At 39.9% G+C, this 22,940-nt stretch overlaps 1 non-coding gene across 1 annotated transcript; it reads left to right on the top strand.

The window, feature by feature from the left end:
• Positions 1-2,588: 2,588 nt before the first annotated feature.
• Positions 2,589-2,692, top strand: LOC112725242 (small nucleolar RNA R71). The gene has a single exon (XR_003164363.1). It is a non-coding gene; the product is annotated as a small nucleolar RNA R71 (small nucleolar RNA).
• Positions 2,693-22,940: the final 20,248 nt, after the last annotated feature.

Raw genomic sequence — 22,940 nt, 5'->3', positions numbered from 1 at the left:
CAGAGAAGGGGCTAAAGGCAATTGAAGACTGGGCGTGCCACTTGAAGTAACCAGGTGTGGCACGCCAATGCACAAAGGACCAAAAGCAAGGACTGGGCGTGCCACTTAGTATCGAAGGCGTGGCACGCCAACCTTAGCATTTCACTATGGCGTGCCACTTGAAGGCTGAGGCGTGGCACGCCAACTACTGGAACCAAGACAAGATCATGGGCGTGGCACGCCAGCCTTTAGGTGTGGCACGCTGGTATAAGTTTCCAGAGAGGATGAAGGAGGCCAATTACATGGGGCGTGCCACTTGGTATCGAAGGCGTGGCACCCCATTCACCATTCTTCATTTAGGCGTGCCACTTGAGCAACTAGGCGAGGCATGCCAGTGTCATTCAGAGAGAAGCATTAGGGCGTGCCACTTGAGTTCGTGGCGTGGCACGCCAAACAGAGGAACCACTCACTCACAAAAGTAGCGTGGCACACCAGACCCTGGGCGTGCCACGCTAGTTCAACTTTCCAGAGAAGCCTAGCCAAGCTTAAAGCAAGGGCGTGGCACGCCAGACCCTGGGCGCGGCACGCCAGTTCAAGTTTCCAGAGGCAAAGAGAAGTGAGAAAGGCAAGGGGCATGCCACTTGAGTTCGAAGGCGTGGCACGCAAACACAAGGATTCCACTATAGCGTGCCACTTGAGTTCGAAGGCGTGGCACGCCAAGATTGTTAGAGGGACGAGCGTGCCACTTTAAGGATTGGGCGTGGCACGCCAAGCTGGAAATGAAGGGCACGTGACATGCCAGAAAAGCGCCAGCCACACGCCAGCTGAGAAGTCATGCTTATTGAGTGTTTTCTTTTCCCTCCAAAATGTAATTTTTCTTTTTCACTTTTGTAATTCTTTTATTTTACTAGGAGTAGTATAAATACCCCCAAGGAGTACTAAAGAAGGGGGTTAAGTAGTCAGTTTTAGATCTACTTTTACACTTCATTTTTGAGTACTTTTTGAGCTATGAGTAGCTAACTTCCCTCTCATTGAGAGAGGGAGCTCTGTTGTACTTGATGGATTGATAATAGTGAAATCCTTTTTCTCTTCATCTTCTCTTTGATTTGCTAGAAGGAATTTCGTTCTTAATGCTTAGTATTCAATTATCTTGGAAAAGAGATTGAATGTAATTGGGTTTCATGGGAACCTTGTGAAAGAAAACATGAAACCATGCTTAAAATCCCTTCTCACACTAGAGTAGAATCTGGGTTTTGGTGTTTAGATACGTGACATATAATCCTCCCTCTACTTGGACCTATAATGGTGTGTGGTATAATCAGGGACCAAGCATATCTATCTTCATGAGCAATTAGACTAAGGAATTGGCTATTGATCAAGATCTGAGAGATTGAGTCACCAAGGGATTGGGGCTCAATCAATCATGATTGCCAAGAGGTCAATGAGTTGCATGATTGAAGAAGATATAAGCTAGATTTGATCCAAAGAGACAACATCTCCCAATCTCAATGAATTTCCCCATTCTTATCTATCCATTTCTTTACATCTTATTTTTACATTCAGCAATCCCCCATTCCCATTTACATTCAAGTCATTTATGATTCTGCCCTTTACTTTCTGCCATTTATATTTCTGCACTTTATTGCCTTTCTTTATATTCTAGTCATTTACATTTATGTCATTTACAATTCTGCACTCTACAATCCTATTGATCCGCTTGACTAATTCATCAATTGATTAAAGCTGCTCGAATTTGCCAATCTCTGTGGATACGATCCCACTCCACTATGGGTTATTACTTGACGATAATTTTGGTGCGCTTGCCAAAAGGACTAATTCACCAATTTTGAATGGGGTGTGAATTCCAGTCATCAGTGTCTCCCTGGTTTTTGATATTAGCTCGCACTTCATCCTTGAACACTCTGTTGTTTTGGATTTCTTTGCATATATTTTCAAGTAGAGTCTCAATTCTGGAGAGCCTATCTTCGGATGGTGATGGTGGGTTGAGATTGGAGGGGTGAGAAGGGCTATTTTGATTTTGATATGGATATTGAGAGGTATTGTTGGGTGGGTGCTGATATGATCTCTGTGTGGAATATTGGTGAGTTACATTGTGGTTGGGGTTGTGACGTCTCTGATCTTTGCTTTGATCTTGTTGATTTTCCCACCCAAAGTTTGGGTGGTTCTTCCAACCAGGATTATAAGTTTTGGAGTATGGATCATGGGCCTGCCTAGGTGAGTTCCCAATATAGTTGGCTTGTTCTCGGTCACCCTCTTCTTCTGCATTCACTCCTTCTTGAGCTGCTGATGAGGTGGTGACGGCTGCAACTTGGTTTCTTTCCATCTTCTTGGTAAGGTTAGCTAACTGCTTGGTGATCATCTTGTTTTGAGCCAGCAGTGCATCCATGTTGTTCAGCTCCATTACTCCTCAAGTGTTGCCCCTTTCTAAAGTATAGAAGTAGTCATTCTCAGCTACAGTTTCGATGACATCTATAGCTTCTTCAATGGTCTTCTTCTTGTTCAGAGATCCCCTGGATGAGTGGTCTACTGCTTTCTTTGATTCATAAGAAAGACCCTCATAGAAAATGTGTAACTGCACCCATTCATTGAACATATCTGGCGGGCATCTTGTTAAGTCCTTAAACCTCTCCCATGCTTCATAGAGAGTTTCACCATCTTGTTGTCTGAAGGTTTGTACCTCAGCTCTCAACCTGTTGATTCTTTGAGGAGGGTAGAATCTCGCCAAGAATTTGTTCACCACATCCTCCCAGGTTGTCAAACTCTCCTTTGGGAAGGATTCCAGCCATTTAGATGCTTTGTCCTTGAGTGAAAAGGGAAATAGAAGCAGTCTATAGGTGTCAGGATGAACGCCATTAGACTTCACAGTATCACATATCCTTAGAAAGGTGGTGAGATGTTGATTGGGGTCTTCTTGGGCACTTCCTCCGAATGCACAGTTATTCTGGACTAGGGTGATGAGCTGGGGTTTTAGTTCAAAGTTATTGGCATGTATGGCTGGCTTTTGGATGCTACTTTCACAATTTCCTGGGTTTGGATTGATATAAGACCCTAGAACTCTTCTCTCTTGCCCTGCATGATTCACTGGACCCTCTCTGGCATGGTTGTGAGTTTCTTCTTCATGATGATTATCCATATTCTCCTTCATATTTGTTTCAAAATACTCTTCCTCTTCCTCAGCACCAACGACTCTCTTTCCTCTTGTTTCCCTCCTTAATCTAAGGAAGGTCCTCTCAGGTTCAGAATCAAAGGAAGTTGAAGCCATGCTTCTTCTACCTGTCATACAACCAACAAAGCAAAAAGTAAAAAGAAATTGAATGAAGAAATTACTCTTGTTAGAATAGCTGTTAATGTGAGTGGTGCAATATATCAAACAGTTAGTGGGTTAGTGAACTGAATTGTGAACAATGACGAAACCACAACAAATGGGTAAGGGATAAAGGAAAGAAAATAACTAAAACTGAAAGTAAATCACTCAAATGGAATTAAACAAAACGAAAGAAAAATGGCTCAATCTAATTATCCTCCAACTTAATCATTGTCGATACAAAATCAATCCCCGGCAACGGCGCTGATGTTAGGGATTTTTGCTGATAAAGAATTTTATACAAATAGTAGCGTTGTAGATATAGTTTCTAAACCGACAGAAATCCCTTCGTACAAATGTTTTGGTTGTCACAAGTAACAAACCCCTAAATAAATTGATAACCGAAGTATTTAAACCTCGGGTCGTCTTCTCAAGGAACTGCAAGGAAGTATGTTCTTACTATTGGTTATGAAGATTGTAAATTGGGGTTTTGAAAGTAAGGAACAAGTAATTTAAATGACAGGTAAAATAAATAAATAACTGTAAAATAAACTTTTGGTAAGGTATGAGAAATTGGAAGTCCTATCCTAGTTATCCTTATCAATGGTGATGAGAATTGAATCTTAATCCCACTTAGTTAGCCTTTACTAAAGCAAGGGAAGATCAAGTGGATTAATTAGTCTGATCTTCAGGTTCTAGTCAATTCCTGAGAAAGGACTGGAATTATTGAAGTTCAATTCAAATAGCAAAGATGACAATTATCGATTACGTTGAGTTTGATAACTCCTGAGTTACTGATTTCTTAACCAATACCAAAAGGGGAAAAGTAAATCTACTCGAATAAAAATATCTTCAGGTTGGAAGTAACAGTAACATAAATAAAAGAGACCAATCATAAACTGAAATATCTCAAATAACATTGATTAAAAGAATCATCTGTAACATAGAAAAGTTCATAAGTCAAATTGAGAACATAATAAAAAGGAAAATTGAACCTGATAAAAAGGGACAATCATGAAAGCAAGAAAAATCCTAAATCCTAATCCTAAGAGAGAGAAGAGAGAACCTCTCTCTAAAAACTACATCTAAATCATGAAAAGTGAATAATTGGAGACTCTCCTTGACTGGATGCATTTTCCCACTTTATAACCTCTAATCTATGCTTTCTGTACTTGGATCTGGGCCAAAAAGGGCTTCAGAAATCGCTGGGAGCATTTTCTGTGATTTCTGGTGCGTGGCCTCTGTCAAGCATCCGCGTGGGTCACGCGGTCGCGTCATTTGGAGTTTTTCTTATCACGTGTTCGCTTCGGTCATGCGTCCGCATCATCTGCGTTCTGCTCAAGGCACGCGTTCGCGTCATTCACGCGTTCGCGTCGTGCTCTCTTCGCGCTGGGCATATGGCCGCGTCGTCCACGCGTTCGCGTCGCTGCCAGTTTCTTCAAAAACTCCATTTTGTGCTTTCCTTCCATTTTTGTATGTTTCCTTTCCATCCTTTTAAGTCATTCCTGCCTTAGAAGATCTGAAACTACTCAACACACAAATCACGGCATCGAATGGGAATAAAGGGTAATTAAAATAATTATTCTTAAAGCATAGGAAATATGTTTTTCACATATATCACATAATAAGGAAGGGAAAATAAAAACATGCAATTAACATGAATAAGTGGGTGAAGGATTGAATAAATCACTTAAATTGGGCACAAAATATATCATAAAATATGGGTTTATCATGCGCCATAAACTTGATGCACGGAAACTTGTCTCTCAACAAATTTCCCTCGGCAAGTATACCGAATTGTCGTCAAGTAAAAACTCACAATAGAGTGAGGTCGAATCCCACAGGGATTAACGGATTAAGCAATCAATGGTTAATTGATTATCCTAGTTAGACGAATCTGATTGGAGTGATAAGCAACAAGGAAATGTAAATTGCATGAATGTAAAGGAAAAACTATAAAGTGCAGAAAAGTAAAATGGCAAGAAAAGTAAATGTAAGAACTAAAAATAAAATGAACATTGGGATCAAGAGATATTGCAATCCTCCGGATCAAGTTCATTCTCATCTCTTCCTCAATCAATGCATTCATTGATCTCCTTGACAATCTTAAGTGATTGGATCCCAATTCCTTGGCAACCTGGTGCACGAATTGTAAATCACACTTCTTACAACTCGTACCACTAACCAGCAAGTGCACTGGGTCATCCAAGTCCAAGTAATACCGTACGTGAGTAAGGGTCGATCCCACGGAGATTGTCGGCTTGAAGCAAGCTATGGTTATTTTGTAATTCTTAGTAAGGAAATTAATAATAAAAATGGTTGGGTTTATGAAAGGTAATTAACATAAAATAAATAATACTTGTTATGCAGTAATGGAGAACAAATTGAGGTTTTGGAGATGCTCTTTCTTCTGAATCTCTGCTTTCCTACTGTCTTCTTCTGCACGCACATATGTCTCCTTCCATGGCAAGCTGTATGTTGGTGGATCACCGTTGTCAATGGCTACCATCCATCCTCTCAGTGAAAATGGTCCAAATGCACTATCACCACACGGCTAATCATCTGTTGGTTCTCACTCATGTTGGAATAGAATCCGTTGATTCTTTTGCATCTGTCACTACGCCCAACACTCGCGAGTTTGAAGCTCGTCACAGTCATCCCTTCTCGGGTCCTACTCGGAATACCACAAACAAGGTTTAGACTTTCCGAATCTCAAGAATGGCCGCTAATAATGCTAGCCTATACCACAAAGACTCTAATCATGAACCAGGAGGCTAAGAGATACACACTCAAGCTAGTGCAGATAGAACGGAGGTGGTTGTCAGGCACGCGTTCATAGGTGAGAATGATGATGAGTTTCACGGATCATCACATTCATCAGGGTGAAGTGCGAGTGAATATCTTAGAATAGAAACAAGCGTGATTGAATGAAAAACAGTAGTAATTGCATTAATTCATCGAAACACAGCAGAGCTCCTCACCCCCAATCATGGAGTTTAGAGACTCATGCCATCAGAAATACAATGTTCAGATGTGAAATGTCATGAGGTACATAGTAAGTCTCTAAAAGTTGTTTTTATACTAAACTAGTAGCTAGGGTTACATAAAATAAGTAACTAAGTGCAGATAGTGCAGAAATCCACTTTCGGGGCCCACTTGGTGTGTGTTTGGACTGAGCATTGAGCTTTACACATGTAGAGGCTTCTCTTGGAGTTAAATGCCAGGTTGCAGCCAATTGGATGTCTACTTTCCAACGCAATTGAGAGCGCGCCAATTGGATTTCTGTAGCTCCAGAAAATCCATTTTGAGTGCAGGGAGGTCAGAATCCAATAGCATCTGCAGTCCTTTTTCAGCCTTTGAATCAGATTTTTGCTCAGGTCCCTCAATTTTAGCCAGAAAATACCTGAAATCACAGAAAAATACACAAACTCATAGTAAAGTCCAGAAATTTGAATTTTGCATAAAAAATAATAAAAACATAGTAAAAACTAACTAAATCATACTAAAAACTACCTAAAAATAATGCCAAAAAGCGTATAAATTATCCGCTCATCACAACCCAATCTCTCTAAGCTTGAACAATTTCCCAATTCCTTGATTTAATTGCTCATGGGAAGAGATGAAGTTTGGTCACTTATTATACCACATGTATTTCCAAATCAAAGTGTTGGTAGGATTATATGTCACTATATCCATCCAAACCCCAATTTGGTCCAAAATGAGAAAGCAATTCTAGCATGATCTCCTCATCTCTTTTCCAAGGCTCAGAGGAGATCCAATTATGGAGAGTTTCTTTTCCAAGAAAACTAACCAATTGATTTAAGATCGAAAGCTTTCTGAAATGGAAGATGATAAAGAAGAATGCATTCTCAAATTAAACTAGAAGTTACAGAGAAAGTAAAATATACAGAGTATAGTTCTCCAGTTCCAGATCTATTTTCAATTCAAAACTATCCCTATATATACTACTCTTCAGATCTTCTAGTTAGCTCTTAAAGTCTTGGATATTGGCCCTTGATCTTTAGTTGAAGCAGTTACAGTCTTTAGTGGGCTCAGCTTTGCTTGCAAAGAAAGTGTAAGTTAGGCATGATGGAAAGTTAGTTAGGACGTTAGTGGTATTAACGTTAAGTGTAAATTTTGGTTCGAGAGCGTTAGTGACGATAACTTTGTCACTAACATTCCAAACTAAGTGATCCACGTTAACTTCAACGTTAGTGGTACTAACGTAACCACTAACGTTGCCTCTTTAGCCCTTTGCAAGCGTTATTGGCACTTACTTTTACCAATAACGTTGCTCCTGGTCCCTTTCTTCCATATTAATGATCCACGTTAGTGTGACTAACGTGGCCCTTAATGCGGGCATGCCCAAGCTTCGAGAGGGTTAGTGACACTCACCTTTGTCACTAACGTTTCAAAGTGCCCCCTTTTCCCCACGTTAGTTCTCCACGTTAGTGTAACTAATGTGGCCACTAACGTGGGTATGCTTGTCATCTCCAATGATAGTGACAAAGGTTGGTGTCACTAACGTTGGTACATCATCTCTTGCTCCACGTTACCCTTCACGTTAGTGGTCTTAACGTGTCCACTAACGTAGGCAATCTTGGCCTGATCCAACGTTAGTGACAAATGTGAGTGTCACTAACATTGGCAATCTCTTCTCCCTCCACGTTAGAGTTTACGTTAATTAGATTAACGTGACTCTTAACGTGGCTATATGTGGCCTTTAGGAACGTTAGTGGTGCTTACTTTTACCACTAACGTTGGAGCTTCTTTTTCCTTCCACGTTAGTTCCCACATTAGTGTAACTAACGTGGCAGCTAACGTGGATTATGATGGCTTTCGAGGGCGTTATTGATGGTAACTTTACCACTAACGTTGCAAGCTTGCTCCCTTTCCACGTTAGTGGTCATGTTAGTGAGACTAACGTGGCTCCTAACGTGACTCTTCTTTGCTTCCTTTGTCCTGAAATCAAACAAACATGGTGCATCAAAGCTTTGTTTCAAGTCATGAGATCATGGATCATTTATATTATCATTCAATTCATGCACAATTCTCATGAAATCATGTAAAGTTCATAATGTTTGCTTGAATTAAGATGTAAGTGTATATTCACCCAAAACTTGCTTATTTACTAAGAAAATGCATGAAATTACCCTAAAATAGTTAAAAAAAAAGGTCAGTAAAACTGGCCAAAATGCCCTGGCATCAATTCATAAAATTAAGAACGAAAGTAATCCTTGAAACTGAATCAATACATTAATTAAAATAGAAGAATAATAGTTTCAATTCATAGAAATAAATAGATCTCCTAACCTTAACCAAGAAGGTTAAGTGGCTCATGACTTACATAGAAAAACTAGGGTTCTTAAGAGTGCGGAAGTCTAAACTCCTTCTAAGGGTGAATCTTTTCCTTTTTATACTAACCTAATTAGATTTGAAAATAAAATAAAATATTAAATCCTAAAACTAAAAGATATTGTGTGTAAAAAAAATTACAAAAATTAAAGATAAGATAACTAATAAGAGCTAAATCCAATAGAGATGCTCCAAGAGTGGGCCTTCAGATCAGCTTGCCTGGTGCTAAACGCCAGTTGGGCGTTTAGCGCCTAAAAGGGGGCAGAGGCTTTCTGTTTTGTGCGTGTTGCTGGCGCTAAGTGCCATCTTGGCGTTTAGCGCCCAAGGGGGTGCACCAAATCTTCTCATTTTTGCTCCAAACTCTGCCAAACTGCTCTGAATTTCACTTGAAACCATAAAAACACTAAAACAACTCAAAGTATCATCCAAAGAGGATTTTTGCACTAAAATATAATAAAACTTAATAATTACTAGCTAAAAATGACAGAAAACAAGTGGAAAAAGGGTACAAGATGCTCACGCATCAATATCCCACTCAAGTATAGGCTCTGGTACATGCTCCTCCAGAGGCTCAGGCTGAGGGACCACCTGATCCTCAGGCTTATTAGGGTACTGATGAGGTACATGTCTGTCATAGAATGGGTGAAATGGAGCATCAAGATGGAGCCAAAGCAACGGGAATTCATAAGGCATATCGGGGTTAAAAAGCGGAGCGTTAATCGGATGACAGAAAGGGTGGTCTCACAGAATGTACATACGAGTCTAATCTTTGCAGCTACTACGTAAAACCTATGTTGTACAAGATCCTCATATATGTAGGGAGGCTCCATCTCGTAGAACAATATGTTCGTCTCCATCTGATGAGGAAGTAAGGAAGGGGTAAGAACTAGGGGGTTCTTAATAGGGTTGGGAGTAGTTAGTTAGGTCAGGATTATCACAGTTCAATTAATTCACAGTTAAATATACAAGATTCACAGAAAAATAGCCAGCCACAGTAATTCAAAATAGCATTAAGCAATGAACAAACACAAGAAGACAATCACAAATAATTTCACATTATCATGTAAAATGCAAATGCGCAGCAAGGATGATGCATGTGTAGTCCTATCACAGGTAATGAGTTCATTTGTTGGTTTCGACCCGCACCCGACGCAATCCAACTTGCGAGTCGGATAAGGCATTCCAGTGACATAACCTCTGCAAGTTTCTACTTCTTGCAGGCACTGATTCTCCAGTTGAAGTATGTCGAACATGACCTCTGCAAGTACTTGCAGGCGATGATTCTCCAGCTAAAGCATGTGACCCTTTCTCCTGGAAGCCATTCCATATTTACGCGTGTCCCCACACAATCATTCACATACAAAGCCCATGGCTTGTTAACTTTTATCCTTTGGCACTATAACCATACTATTGTCACACTCTCATGACCTTTCCATAATCACACGTGCCGATTTATCTCCTCTCTTTCTTCCATCTTTTACTTATTTATCCTAAATAGTTCAAACTATCTTCATACTGTTCTCTCATCCTCCACTAAGTATTTTATAGAAAAAGAATCATAAATCTCTTTTATTAAGTTGGTGTTCTCTAAAGCTTTAAAGATTACTCTTATTACCACTCTCTGTTTTATTATTTATCATACATATAATAATATTTTTATAAAATAATATCTTTGATCAATAATAATTATAATAATAATTTACTCTAATTAAATGAGTAATTTTAAACAAATATTTAAAATAATATTTTGACGCCGGGACGTCGCTTGGGCTCACTAATCTTGGCGAGGTTAACAACCCACTATGCTGACATAGTTTAGATTCACCAATCTTGGCGAGGTTAGCAACCCACTTTGGTGAAAATAGCCATGAACCCACCTTGGTTGGCCAAGTCAAGGATGCACCTCTTACTCTCAAAGAGCCTAGAGGAAAATAAGCGCGCAGCTTATTTCATATTCAAATCAACTTCAACTTCATTTTATAAACAAATGGTACATGAATTATTTATACTAGTAAGAGAAGGAAAAACATTCATGACTTGGACAATGTGGGACTAATACATAACACAAAATTCTCTATTCTAAATAATGTGAGACTTGTATTCCTTTATTACAATTAACTAATATAATTAACCTACTAACTCTACTAGCTCCCGCGTCATTCTCCCTGGGTTGGAAAGACTTGTGATAGCAGATGATCTCATTGATGAATCCACACCAAAAGATCCTATTAGTGACTCCACACCAAAGACCCGGACTCATAAATCAGATAAAATTTCACAGACCCGTGGTAGCAGATGATCTTATTGACGAATCCATACCAAAAGATCCTATTGACGAATCCACGCCAAAAATCTGCACTCACAAATCAAATAAAATTCTACTAAAGCAAGGTGATGGCCACGAGGACCAACCTTGCTCTGATACCAAATTGACGCCGGGACGTCGCTTGGGCTCACCAATCTTGGTGAGGTTAACAACCCCACTATGGGGACATAGTTTAAAATTCACCAATCTTGGCGGGGTTAGTGGTGCACGAATCCCCACACTTCGTACAACTGTTCCAGCAAGTGCACTGGATCGTCCAAGTAATACCTGAGTGAGTCAGGGTCGATCCCATGAGGATTGTGGTTTGAAGCAAGCTATGGTTACCTTGCAGGTCTTAGTCAGGCGAATAGAAGAGTTGTTGGATTTATGAGATCTGAACTAGGTTGATATGTTTACAATGATAATCTTAAATCCTAGATGGTTAAGGCTTGGAGTTGCTTTATCCATCTGGATTAACTCTGGTCTTACTGTCTTCTTCAATTGTGAATGATTTCTTCAACGAAAGGCTGTATGTGATTGACACTGGTTTGAGCAGCTGCCGATACTCCTCTAGATCTGAACACCAGGGTTAGTGCGCATCCAGTCTGATTGAGGGTGAAACTCCTGCAGTCCATTCTCCTTAATGATCCTACTCAAAATGCCACAGACAAGGTCGGATCTTCCGGATCAGAGAATGCTGTGCCTTTGGATTCTAGCCTCTACTACAGAGACCCTAATCTCCCCATACCTCGGTTGAACTGTTGTCTCGAGAAGTCTCCAACGAAGTCGTGGATTAGCAGTCTGAGAGATGTAAAATCAAGCTGGCGGTTCGATGCTTTCCAGTCACGTATTCACACGAACCCAAGAAAACATGGGTGGTTGTCAGGCACGCGGTCTTGGTATGAAGAACGAAGATGATTGTCATGGGTCACCCCGTTCATCACATTGAAGAACGAATATACATCTTAGAATTGATCAAACACGGATTGAAGAGAAACAGTAATACTTTTATTAATTCATAGAACTCAGCATGGTTACTCCCTCAACCTAGAAGGTTTAGAAACTCATACTAAAAGTAAAAAACAATGGTGAAAATGAAAATAGGGCTGAATGGTGTATGATAAGTATGCATGTTACATGAATTAAATCCCTTAAATACTAAAATAATGACAAGTAAGGGTAAAACAGTCTATTTAGTGCTAAAATCCATTTCTGGGGCCCACTTGCTGAGTGTTTGGGCTGAGCTTTGATGAGATACACGTGTTATAAGGTCTCTTGGGCATGAAACGCCAGCTAGGGGGTCTTCTCTGGGCCTTTGGATGCTGGGCTCTGCTCTTTGGGCGCTGGACGCCTGGAAGAGGGCATGAAGCTGGCGTTGAACGCTAGTTTTGGGCCTTTTATTCCGAAGAAAAATATGAACTATTTTATATTGCTAGAAAGCTCTGGAAGTCAGATTTCCATAGCCGTTGAGAGAGCTCCATTTAGACTTCTGTAGCTCCAGAAAAGCCCTTCCAAATGCAGGCAGGTCAGATTCGGACAGCATCTGCAGTGCTTTCTCTATCTCTGAATCAGACTTCTGCTCCAGCTCCTTAATTTCAGCCAGAAAATATCTGAAATTGCCCAAAAACACAAAAACTAATAGTAGAATCCAAAAATGTGAATTTAACACTAAAACCTATAAAAACTTAATAAAAACTAAATAAAAATTACTAAAATCTATATGAAAATGATGTCAAAAAGCGTATAAAATATCCGCTAATCACAACACTAAACTTAAACCATTGCTTGTCCCCAAGCAACTAAAAACAGAGTAGGATAAAAAGAAAATTAAGATACAATAAATTTCTAAGTTTCAAATGAAGCTTAGTTAAAATCAGATGAGCGAGACTTAGTAGCTTTTTGCTTCTGAATAGTTTTGGCATCTTACTATCCATTGAAACTCAGAGATGTTGGCATCTTTAGGAACTTAGAATTCGATGATATTATTGACTCTCTTAGTTAAGCTTATTTTTATTCTTGAACACAGCTTTCAGAGTCTTGGCCGTGACCCTAAGCACCTTGTTTTTCAGTATTACCACCAGATACAATAATGTCACAGACACTTTAACTAGGTGAACCTTTTCATATTGTGACTCAGCTTTGCTAGAGTCCCCAGATAGAGGTGTCCAGAGTTCTTAAGCACACTCTTTTTGCTTTGGACCACGACTTTAACCACTCAGTCTCAAGCTTTTCACTTGACACATTCACGCCATAAGCACATGGTTAGGGACAGCTTGGTTTAGCCGCTTAGGCCAGGATTTTATTCCTTTGGGCCCTCCTATCTATTAATGCTCAAAGCCTTGGGCCCTTTTAGCCTTGCCTTTTGATTTAAAGGGTTACTGGCTTTTTCAATCTGCCCTCATTTTCCTGCATTTTTGGGCAGTAATGGATTTTTCTGCTTTTTATTTTTTTTCTTTTTCTTTTCGCCATTTTTTTTCTTTTTCGCATGCATATGTAAATTTTTTTTCTTTTGCAACATGCTTTTTCTTTTGCTTTTTGCTGCTTTTTCTTGCTTCAAGAATCAATTTTTAGATTTTTTATATTATCAATAATATTTTTCCTTTTTCCTTATTCTCTCAAGAGCCACATTCTAAAATTTCAACTTCAAACATGCACTGTTTATTTCATACATTCAGAAAATAAAAGCAAAAGATACCACATCAAACTAATTAAACTAATCTTATTTTAAACTTGAAATTCATGCATCTCTCAGTTATTTTTAGATAAAAATTTTTTATTTAAGCAAGGTGAGAGATATATGGAACATTGTACAACTTTTAAGACATCAAATGCAAATGATCATGCAACTAGGACATGAAAGCAGATAAATACACAGACAAAAAACAGAAAAATAGTAAAGGAAAGGAATAAAAAGAGAATGAGTCCACCTGAATGATGGTGGCTAGTGCTCCTCCTTGAGGATCTAATGTAGTGCTTGATCTCTTCAATATCACTCCTTTGTCTTTGTTGAGGCGGTTGCATAGGCTCTTGTGAATGCTTCCTAGTTTGCTCCATCCTCTTCTTCTATACTTAGAAGTGGTAGAAGTCAAAAAGCAAAGCTTTTGCAACACCAAACTTAAGAGTTTTGCTCATCCTCGAGAAAAGTAGAGTACAAGAAGGTGGGGGTAGGTGGAGCATTGGCATTTGAACGCCCAGGGGCTGCTCCCTGGTTGGCGTTCAATGCCAGCAATGCTCCCCTCTTGGGGTGTTGAACGCCCATGAGGGCTTCTACACTGGTGTTCAACTTTAACACTCTTTTTGGAGTGTTCTGTTTTCACTGTTGTGAATTCTGTCTCTTAGCTGATACATATGATCATGACTCTAACAACTGAAAGAAAAACAAAATGAAAATAAATGGTTGAGTAAAGTTGGGTTGCCTCCCAACAAGTGCTCTTTTAAAGTCACTAGCTTGACCTTTAGGCTCCTTACGGAGATGAGAATGGGCTCAAATTTTTGCCCCTGACAGTGAATTTTCTTCCTGTCCTCTCATGAATGAGCTCTACATGCTCTAGAGATACGACATGGCTCACTGTATGTGGTAGGACTAGGTTCTTAGTGAAGACAACTCTCATGCCAGGTGAGAGGCCTTCAGTTGGGACTTTTTTGTTCCTCCAGCCTTTAGGTACTTTCTTTTTAGTACCTTTGTACTTAGAGTTTGTTGAGGGCTTCTGAACACCAAACTTAGAATTGATGTCTGGGGGCTCTGCAGAGCTCTGTACAGAAAGAGAGGGTTGGCACACTAGGTGTTGCACTGTTATCTCTCTTTTAGAGGGAGAATTGGGATGAGGCATCTTGGATAAGATGTGATCCTCCCCTAACTTTAGGGTTAGTTCTCCTTTAGCCACATCAATGATAGCATTAGCTGTGGCTAGGAAAGGTTTTCCAAGGATGGCACAATCATCCTCATCCTCTCCTATATCCAAGACTATGAAGTTTGCCGGGATGTAGTGCTTTTCAACTTTAACCAAGACATCCTCCACTAAGCCATATGGCTTCTTTATGATCTTGTCTGCCATCTCTAAAGAGACATGTGCAGCTTGTACCTCAAGGATTCTCAGCTTCTCCATTACAGAGAGTGGCATAAGGTTGATGCTTGACCCTAGGTCACATAGAGCCTTTTCAAAGGTCATAGTGCCTATGGTGCAAGGAATCAGAAAGCGTCCAGGATCTGGAAGCTTTTGAGGTAGCTCTTGGTGAACCAAAGCATGGAGTTCTTTGGTAAGCAGTGGAGGTTCTTTCTCCAGAGGCTTTGTACCAAATAGCTTGGTATTTAGCTTCATTAGAGCTCCTAGAAAACGAGCAACTTGCTCTTCCCTAGTGTCTTCATTCTCACTTGAGGATGAGTAGTCATTAGAACTTATGCACTACAGAAGTGCATTCAAAGGAACCTTTATAGTCTTTATGTTTTCCTTTGGTTCTGGGCTAGAGAGTTCTTGAGTGGGTGACGGGCGAAAATTCACCGATTAAGAATTTATAATAAGAACAGCATTGCAAGTACAATTCTTAACCGACGAAAACTCCGCTTATCAATTTAAAAAGAGTTATCACAATTAAAGAATAAATTACTGGGAGTAGAATTCCCAAGTCGTCTACCAACAAGTTGACAAAAGAGTGCAAGTTATTGGTCAGGAATTTTCTGAGAAATTTTAAAGTTGGAGAATAGAAAAATAAATGATTATAAATTAAAGCAATGAAAATTAATGAGAGATTTTGTGTAATTGAAATAAAGAAGTTTTGACCAGGAGAAGATTAATCGGAAGTTCTATTCTCATTCAAATTTTCCAAGTGTAATGGTAAGAGGTTGTTGTTTTTACTTAGTTAACCTTTACTGAATAAAGGAAACTCAAGTAATTGAGCCAACTCTGATTCACAAGTCCTAATCCTTTCCTATGGAAGGATTAGTGTTAGTAACTAGAGAGTTAGCCAACAACTTCCAATTGCAAATTAACACTTGAGTATTCTAACTCAAGAGTCTCCTATTAATCAACTCCAAGGTCAAATTAAAAGCCTACTCCATTGACATGGATGCCAATTTCACAGACATGTAAAGGGAATAGAAAAGAGACATGGTAACTAAAATTAAATTAATAAAAGCTAATTTTAAAATAATAAATTAAGGAAAGATGATACTCAAGCTAATAATAAAATTAAATGTAAAAATAATTCTTGCATTAATACTTTCCAAAATCAAAGATATCCATATGTAATTCTAAACAGGGTAAATGGGTGATTAAAAGAGTAAGAGAATAAGGAAACAAACTAGAATGACAGAAACTTCAACGGAGGTAGTAACTCTTCTCAATATCCAAATCAAAAGCATAAAACTAGAAATCTATGAATGTGAAGAACCCTAGAGGAAGTAGTATTTTTTTCTCTCTCTAAGATTCAAAACAAAAACTAAAAACTGTGTAAAAGTGAATGTGTGTTGAGTCTCTGCTTGTCCCCTGGCTCTAGTCTGTGTTTCTGGGCCAAAAACTGGGTCCAAACTCAGCCAAAAATCGCCCCCAGCGTCTTCTGCAATTTCTGCACGTGGCGCACGTCACGCATATGCGTCAGTCACGCGTACGCGTCGATGGTCTTCTTTGCATGTCACACGTACGTGTCAGTTACGTGCACGCGTCGCTATGCAATCTCGCTTGTCACGCGTACGCGTCAGGTACGCGTACGCATCGCTGTGAAAAGCTCCAAGTCACGCGCACGCGTGAGCCATGCGTGCGCGTCGATGCTCGCTGGTCATCTCCTTTGTTTTTTGTGTTCCTTCCATTTTTGCAAGCTTCCTCTCCATCCTTTAAGCCATTCCTGCCCTATATAGCCTGAAAACACTTAACGCACAGATCACGACATCAAATGGTATAAAGGGGAATTAAAAATATACAATTTAAAGGCTTAGGAAGCAAGTTTTCAATTATAGAACAAAATTGGGAAGGATTTGTAAAACCATGCAAATTTATGAATAAGTGTGCAAAGAATTGATAAAAACCACTCAAATTAGCACAAGATAAACCATAAAATAGTGGTTTATCAATCTTCCCACACTTAAAGATTAGCATGTCCTCATGCTAAGCTGAAGGAGACCAAAAGAATGAATGGGGGAAAGTAAGACTCATGCAATGCAACCTGTGTATATGAATGCAACTATATACTAAGATGTTTCTATCTACTTGGTCAAAAGTAAACAAGTTCTCCAAGACAAACATAAATTAGATTTCACTAATTCAAATCACACAAAAGAAGACAAGTAAACTTGTAAGAAAATATCTCATGAAAGCAGGGAACATAGAGTCAAGCATTGAATCCTCACTGGTAGTGTATATGCACTCTAATCACTCAAGTGTTTAGGGTTAATCCACTCTACTTTTCTCTAGTCATGCTTTCTAAACTTTGTTCTCCATCTAACCAATCAACAAATATTTAATATACAAATGCAAACATCATGAGGTCTTTTTAAGGTTGTAATGCGGCTAAGGTAAGGGTGAGGATATATGTATGGCCAAGTGAGCTATAATATGAATCTTTGACTAACTTAAGTTCTCACCTAACACACACACACTCTATATAACTCTAAAATCATGCCTAGCTACCCAAAATCCCACCTTTGCATCACATACTCATGTATCAATTTTTAATTTCATCACATAAGCATTGATCTTTTTATTGAACTTAGCATTGGGGTGATTTTATCCCCTATTCATTTATTTCTTTTATTTTATTTTCTTTTCTTTTTTTATATCATAAATGAAAACATAATATGTCAATGCATATGGTTTTTCTGATTTTACATGAGTATGCACCCAAATTCCCAATATTTTTGTCAATAAAACACAACACAATTTCATCAACCCAAGTTCCCACAATTCTCCACACTTAGTTGACACACAACCTCTATCTTAAGCTAACCAAAGATTCAAATGGGATAATTAATTGTTTTTCCGCTTAAGGCTAGTGATGTGATAATATAAAGAATAAACGGAGATTAAAAGGTTCAAAGTGGCAACCAAATGTAATTGAAGTGGTAGCTATTTGGGATAAGTTAGCTAATAACAAATGACGGCCTCAATCATATGTATGCATGCAATTGCACTAAACAATGGACATATAGAATGGAACAAACTATAAATTGCAATCATAGAGGAGAAAACACACAAGAATCAAATTTATGGTTAAATAATGTAACCTTATAATTAAGCTCAAAATCTCACAGGTTGTGTGTTCTTAGCTCAAAAACCTTGTTTCAAATTACAATCTTCAAACAAGTTTAACACAAATTTTCAATTTAAATTAGTGAAATATTATAAAATAGGGTCTTAAAAAGAAACTCATTACTTTAACCAAGCAGAACATGCATGCAAGCAGTTATTATCATGCAATCTATCCTATCTAACAAAAGAAAAACTAAAATATTTATGTTAAGAGAGAAAGATTACCTCCGAAAGTCATGGACTGACCTCCCCACACTTAAGTCTTGGCACAGTCCTCCGTGCCATCAGTAAGGAGCAAGGTAGGGCTGGAAGCATCGCCTCCGCTGTCTGGCTTGCCATGGCTCCCTGTGCTACTAGGTGAAGGGGAGTCTGGAGTGTCCTTCCGTTCCGGAGGTGGGTGGGTACCAACGATTAGCTCCTTCAGATAGTTGTATCGGTGCTTGTTACGGTGCTCCATTTGCTCCATCCGTCGGTCTTTCCGGTCGAACCTCTCAAGGATCTGAAGAAACATCTGATGGGTGGATGGTGCTTGTGGTATGGATGATGGTGGAGTAGAAGAAGGAGGAGTATCCAAAGATGGGCCTGAAGGCCAACTTGCAGAGGGAACTGGTGGTCTGATGTACTTGCCATTCAGGACATACTAGTCGGCCCTAGGGATCATGACCTTTGTGTCTCCTGCCCGATAGGACACACCTACTGCAGAGACTAAATCTGAAACCAAAGCAGGGAAAGGCAGGTTACCTGCAATCTTACATGTCCCATTGCCTGCCCGATGAGTCGCGGGAGGTTGAGAGGTTGCTCTGTCAGGATGCACCAGATGAGAACAGCCATGTCCACTGTGAAGGTGGACTCGTGAGTGCTCAAAAAGGTATAGTGGGACATAATCTGTGCCCACACGCAAGCCTCCAAGGTGAATGACTGGGCTGAGATGCTCTTGGGTTTAGACCGGTGCTGCCCATAGATCCAGGTGCGGCCAGGTTGGGCTATAACTCCAAGGACGCTATCCTAGTCGAACTGATACATCTGGCGCTTAAGAGAGGCCTCTTGATATGCATCCAATCCCTCTGGGTTGGGTAGAAGATCCAGCACTCTCTGTATGGCACTCTCGGAGACAGGAACTTGCTGTTGATGAACATAGACAGACTGCAGAGTAGGCGAGTGGAAGTTGGAGTAGAATTCAACTACCCATGATAGGTTAGCCTCTCGTGGCTGCCTCCTAAAAATTCCCCACTGTTTCCTCTCGATGCGGGGCTCCACAAAATCAACAAAATGTATTGGGACAAGGAGTAGATGCTCATTATTGTAGTTCCTCTCAGCTAGGATGGGGAACATCTGCTCGCAGTAACGGTTAGTGAACAGTGTGGAGTCCCGTGTGGGAAAAGCTTTCTCCGCTTCATCAACTTTAATGATTCTCTTCATCCGCTTTGTTAGCGGCTTGACACTGGTAGATGGTGGTACCTTAGCTGGTGTTCTCTTGGTTCCTCTCCTTGCTGGTGTCTTGTCAGTGGCCTTCTCTTTTCCTTTCTTGGTACCCATGCCTAAGTAAGAAAAAAAGAGGAAGAATGGTAAATATAGATAACTAAAAACCAGAAAGAAGAAATCCCAAGTGATAATGAATGCCAAAGAAAAGATAATAGTTTAAATACATGGTAGCTACAACATGTAGGTAAGACCTAAATTAAGAGCAAAAAGGCAATTCATAATAATTAGATGCAAGGGGGTAAAAGCATGTAAGTAATAGGCATGAGAAGCATAACTCAAGCATCAATTATTAAATGTGCCAAATTAAAGAGCACTCGTATGATGACAATTGGGAATGATAATCTCAAATATATGTGGATTACAAGTGTTGTGAAAAAGAGGCATTAAAGTGTAAGAGTAAAATAAAATAGGATTCAAAATGCCAGGAGAGCTTTTTCACAAACACTTGGTGTGCAAGTTAAAATAGAAATTAGAACAATGGATCCAAGTGTATATGAGAGCCAAAATTAAATGTCAATTGTCAGATTACTCCTCATAATATCCACAAGCGTAAAGATAATAAAGGAATACTCAAATAAAACTCCAACACCAACATAAAAATGTATGAGAAAGGAATGAAGGAGAAAACATAAATAACTAAGCTAATATAAAATTGAGGAGAAAAAAATAATTAAAAGAAGAATGAAAGAGTAGAGAAGAGGAAGAAAAGAACCTAAGGTAAAAGATGAAAAACGGAAGAAGAAAGTAGTGGATAGTAAGAAGTAATAAGGAAGAAAGAAGGAGGAAGAAATAAGGGAGAATTAAGATTGAAAAAGAATTAGGATTTGGGGAGGGAATGATTGAAATCTGGGCGGCGTACTGGTTTAACCATGCGGCGCATTCGACGCGTGCACGTACCGCATGTGTACGCTTGGGTCACGTAAGTTTTAAGCGACGCGTGAGCGTCTAGGACACATACGCGTGATATTGGTTGTGCCAATCACGCGAGACCAGCCCTGCACACGCACAACTCTCTGTTCAGTCTGGGCTGGAGGCCAAAATTGCATACGACGCGTGCGCGTCAGGCACGCGCACGCGTGGATGGCCATTAAGTGAAAATGACGCGCACGCGTCAGAGACGCGTATGCGTGATCGGGTTTGTGGCTCTAGCACAGTTCCAGCCCCAAACCATCACAACTCTCTGTTCAGCACGCTATTTACGCCGATCGCCATATCCACGCGTGGCGTTTTGGACACGTACACATGGAGTGCCGAGGTTGCAGGTGACGCGTACGCATGATGTACGTATACGCGTAGGCGTGCTTGTGAGTAAAGCACGATTCCTTCTCCACTCCTGCGCAACTTTCTGTTCACTTCCTAATAGTTTCGCATTCACATATTACGCGTACGCGTCCTAGACGCTTGCGCGTCGAATGCGTTTTTTTTATATACAGAATGCAGGTGATGATGGAGAAATTATGAATGAACACTGATAAAAATAAAATAAAATAAAACTAAGAATAAAAAGTAACGATCATACCATGGTGAGTTGTGTCCCACCTAGCACTTTGCTTTTACGTCCTTAAGTTGGACGGTCCACAAGCTCAGTTTGCTTCTGTTGGTGGATCCTCCAAGAGGAATACCTCCAGCTCTTTATTGTCCTTCATTTTCTCACCATGATACAGCTTCAAGCGGTGTCCATTTGACTTTGATGAATTTGGAGCTTCAAGGATGACTCAGGTGGAAGACTCTGTATGGTTCTGCCTTCTCTACTCTATAGGGACCTTCCCACCTAGATCTCAGCTTTCCTGGTATGAGCCGCAGCCTTGAGTTGTAAAGGAGAACTAGCTCCCTAGGTCTGAACTCTCTTCTCTTGATATGCTTGTCATGCACAGCCTTCACCCTCTCTTTGTATAGCCTGGAGTTGTCATATGCTTCGAGTCGAAGGTTCTCCAGTTCTGCTAGTTGCAGCTTCCTTTTAGTACCGACTTTCTCAAATCCCATGTTGCATTCCCTTACAGCACAGAAAGCCTTGTGTTCTACCTCCACTGGGAGGTGACAAGCCTTTTCGTAGACTAGGCGGAAGGGACTCATCCCGATGGGTGTCTTGTACGCTGTCCGATAAGCCCAAAGCACATCTACAAGTCTGGTGCTCCAGTCCTTCTTTTGAGGCTTGACAATCTTCTCTAGTATGCGCTTTATCTCCCTGTTAGATACCTCGGCTTGCCCATTGGTCTGGGGATGGTAAGCTGTTGCTACCTTGTGAATGATGCCATGTTTCTTCAATAGACCTGTTAATCTCCTGTTACAAAAATGAGTGCCTTGATCACTCATGATTGCTCGTGGTGATCCAAAGCGACAGATAATATAATTTCTAACAAAAGAGACAACAACGTTAGCATCATCAGTACGGTAGGAATTGTTGCCACCCATTTAGAAACATAATCAACAGCTAACAATATATATAAGAAACCACTAGAGTTTGGAAATGCACCCATGAAGTCAATGCCCCAATCATAAAAAATTTCACAGAATAACATAAGCTGTTGGGGCAACTCATCCCTCTTGGATATATTCCCAAACCTTTGGCATGGGGAACAAGATTTACAGAAGGCAGTAGCATCCTTAAAAAGAGTGGGCCACCAGAATCCACAATCTAAAATTTTTCTAGCTGTTCTTTGAGGACCAAAATGTCCACCACTCTCAGAAGAGTGGCAGGCCTCTAAAATGGACTAGAATTCTGATTGTGGCATGCACCTTCTAATTATTTGGTCAGCACCATACCTCCATAAATATGGGTCATCCCATTTATAATATTTGGACTCACTTTTCAGCTTGTCCCTTTGATGCTTAGTAAAATTAGGAGGGAAGGTATGACTGACCAGATAATTAGCTATAGGTGAATACCAAGGAACTACCTCAGATATTGCGTGCAAGCTATCAAATCAAAAATCATCATTGATAGGAGTGGAGTAATTCTTAATGTGCTCTAGGCGACTCAAGTGGTCTGCCACTAAATTCTGGGAACCACTCCTATCTTTGATTTCTAAATCAAATTCTTGCAGCAACAATATCCAACATATTAACCTTGGTTTGGACTCTTTTTTAGCTAACAAAGATTTTAGAGCTGCATGGTCTGAGTATACTACCACCTTAATACCAAGTAAATAGGCTCGGAATTTATCCAGAGCAAAAACAATAGACAGAAGCTCTTTTTCAGTGGTAGTATAATTAGACTGAGTAGCGTCTAAGATCTTAGAAGCATAAGCAATTATAA

This window comes from Arachis hypogaea, chromosome 11 (assembly GCF_003086295.3).
Source record: "Arachis hypogaea cultivar Tifrunner chromosome 11, arahy.Tifrunner.gnm2.J5K5, whole genome shotgun sequence".
Lineage (NCBI taxonomy): Eukaryota > Viridiplantae > Streptophyta > Magnoliopsida > Fabales > Fabaceae > Arachis > Arachis hypogaea.
This window is presented reverse-complemented; position numbering and strand designations above follow the sequence as displayed.